The sequence below is a fragment of the Anguilla rostrata genome, chromosome 12 (genome assembly GCF_018555375.3).
Source record: "Anguilla rostrata isolate EN2019 chromosome 12, ASM1855537v3, whole genome shotgun sequence".
NCBI lineage: Eukaryota > Metazoa > Chordata > Actinopteri > Anguilliformes > Anguillidae > Anguilla > Anguilla rostrata.
In genome coordinates, this window is record NC_057944.1 from 3,824,489 (window position 1) to 3,827,570 (window position 3,082).

At 39.1% G+C, this 3,082-nt stretch overlaps 1 long non-coding RNA gene across 2 annotated transcripts; it reads right to left on the bottom strand.

Annotated features, from left to right (window-relative positions):
- Positions 1-474: 474 nt before the first annotated feature.
- On the bottom strand, positions 475-2,829 carry LOC135236135 (uncharacterized). Of its 2 annotated transcripts, none has more exons than XR_010324517.1 (3): positions 2,576-2,829; positions 2,081-2,195; positions 475-589 (listed from the first exon to the last, which is right to left on the bottom strand). It is a non-coding gene; the product is annotated as an uncharacterized LOC135236135 (long non-coding RNA). The 2 variants fall into 2 exon arrangements; XR_010324516.1 differs by having other exon boundaries at positions 2,453-2,584.
- Positions 2,830-3,082: the final 253 nt, after the last annotated feature.

Here is a 3,082-nt window from a genome sequence, read left to right on the forward strand (position 1 = left end):
CCATGGGGGAACTGGGATACAGCCACATACTGTCTTTAGGCCTGTGCTACAAAGTATCTCAAAGTTTGCGATGAATAAAGTTTCAAATTAAGAAAACAAGGTGACAGGGTTATGCTTCTGTAGGTTTAAGTTTAAAAACATTAAAAACTGCATTATACTTCCTTAAAATGACTTTTAAAATGTATTTTCAGCCCAATGTTAAATATGTTATTTAGAAGGAGTGTTGTTTTTAGCTGGATAAATCAAACTATATGTTTACAGGAAGTACCATCTCTGTCACATGCTTTATAAACCTCTCAGGGGTGCATTACCTATTTCCTCCTCAATATGGCTGCCTATACCTCCTTTTCCAATATTATTAACCCATGGCAAAAAAGTAGTTGCTCTCAAGGTAGAAACCACTGCTAACCAAGATAAACATCAATGTCAGTGCAGTATTTTCAAAAAACAAGCAAAAAAAAAAAAGCACCTGGCTGATCTGCAAGGTTTTTGGATAGTGTTCTATGGACAGAGGATTCAAAAGTGGAACTTCTCGGATGTCATGGTCAGCTAGACAATGATCCAAAACACAAAAGAAAATCCAGAATACCTGAAAAGAAACAAAAAGTTTTGGTGTGGCCTAATAAAAGTCCTGACTTGAATCCAATAGAAATGTTGTGGCAGGACAGTTACATTACATGCATTTAGCAGATGCTCGTAACCAAAGCGACTTACACAACATTTTCATATAGCATTTACATTGCATCCATGTATACACCAGGATATATTACATTACATTACATTACAGGCATTTAGCAGACGCTCTTATCCAGAGCGACGTACAACAAGTGCATTGGTTCACGATGTAGAGGTGCAAAAGAAACACTAGAGTGAAGTAAGGATCGTAGTGCCAGAAGTGACCACATCGATCAGGACTCCAACCCTGTAGAGTAAGCTGTTCAGCAAACAAGAATCCTACCAAGTACAAACTAGCACTGGAATCACATTTGCCTAATCAGACAAAAACAACAATCCTGCCAAATACACTAACGTAATCATATTATCCTAACTAGGTACAGTGAGCTAAACTATAGGCTAGGGAGGGGTGGGGAGAGGTGCAGCCTGAAGAGATGAGTCTTCAGTCTGCGTTTGAAGGTGGTAAGATTCTCTGCTGTTCTGACCGCCACGGGGAGGTCATTCCACCAGCGAGGGGCCAGGACAGACAGCAGACGGGAGCGGGAAGTACAGATGCGAAGAGGGGGAGGTACCAAGCGTCCAGAGGTGGCAGAACGGAGAGGTCTGGCTGGTGTGTAGGGTCTGACGATCCTCTGGATGTACCCTGGTGCTGACCCCTTAGCTGCCTGGTATGCAAGCACCAAGGTCTTAAATTAAATATATACTGAAGCAATGCAGGCTAAGTACCTTGGGATACAGCAGTGTCCTAGCCAGGAATCAAACCGGCAACCTTTAGGTTGCAAGCCCAGTCCCTTACCCATTCTACTGCACTGCCACTCTGGTTTTTCTGTATTATTCAGACAACAAACCACAGCCAATAGATATTAATTTCTCAACAGTTTGGATTTTCCAAAACGAACCAAACATCTTGATGACACATTAGATAGACCCTTACCATCAAAATAATTCCATAAAGCACTTAACCAATTGCTAACTATGTCATTCCTCCTTATCAGAAAGATTCATACAAACACAATTCCAAAATTCCACTACACATGAATACTGCCAATGTTTTAGTCCAACTACATATAAAATAAAATACATAATCCCACCCTTATAGCTATCATCCAATATCTTTAATCAACACAGGCAGTAAAACTAGTCACCAGTATTGAAACTGTCACACCACTCATAATTCACCCCAACCAAACTGGCTTCATTAAAAAAAAAAATCATATAACAACACATGCAGATTATTTAACCTAATAAATTATGCAACCAATAGCAAAGCAGAGATAGTCTTAGCTTCATAGAACGGCAGGAAAAGCATTTAATAAGGTAGATTGGAAATCTGTATTTGCTACATTGTAAAAATTTGGTTACTTAAAAAAAATTATCAACTGGATTAAGGTACTATACAACTCACCAATGGCCACAGTCACAACTAACTGACTAACATCACCATGCTTCACACTTGAGAGGTACCAGGCGAGGATGTCAACTCTCTCCATCCCTGTTTGCCACATTCATTGAACCTCTGGCTGCAGCAATACGACAAAATAATCAAATCCAAGGAATAAAAATCATCAACACAGAGCGTGAAAGTTGTTCATATGTAGATGATGTATTACTATATTTGGAGAACAAACCCATTAAACTCTGAACAGGAAAACCATCAAACTGATAAACTCCTTTTCAAAAATCTCTAATTATTCTATTAACTGGTCAAAATCAATTATTTTACCATTGAACATATATAGCTGTAATTTGGCAGGGCAGACACTACCCATTTCCCTACCTCCTGGAAACATCAAATATCTTGATATAAACATGTCCTCACAGCTGTCAGAGCTTGTCCATCTGAAATTCAGTCCACTTCCCAGAACAATAGAAGATCATTTACAGCGATGGATGCACTTACCGCTTTCCCCAATGGGTAGAACTGCTGCAATCAAATGACAATATTACCTTAAATAAACTCTCTTTTCAATGATCCCAAACCAACCACCCCCTGCTCAGTTTAATTGGTTTTAAGCCCCCTGCTTGGTTTAAAAACATGTCGGAGCAGATGAGTTTTATCACTATCTGTCTGGAACATTGCACACACATGTATGGAATTTATTCAGCACAAATTCAACAATAAAAGACAGAGAAAATATGACAGAACATTATGTCCTAAATCAGTGGTGTCAAACTCGTGCCATGGAGGGCCGTGTGTATGCAGGTTTTCATTCCAGCCTCAGATCTTGATTATATAATTAGTTAAATTATTTGCTGAATTAGGGATGCAGGTTTGTGCACAATGGTGACCCGACGTCTATGGTGACCCGCATTGTCTAAATAAAAATTTTCTTATATTCTGTGCTACAATGCAGTTAAACGCATATGGCTGAATGAGTAATTGGACTCAATTAAGGCAGCATTAATT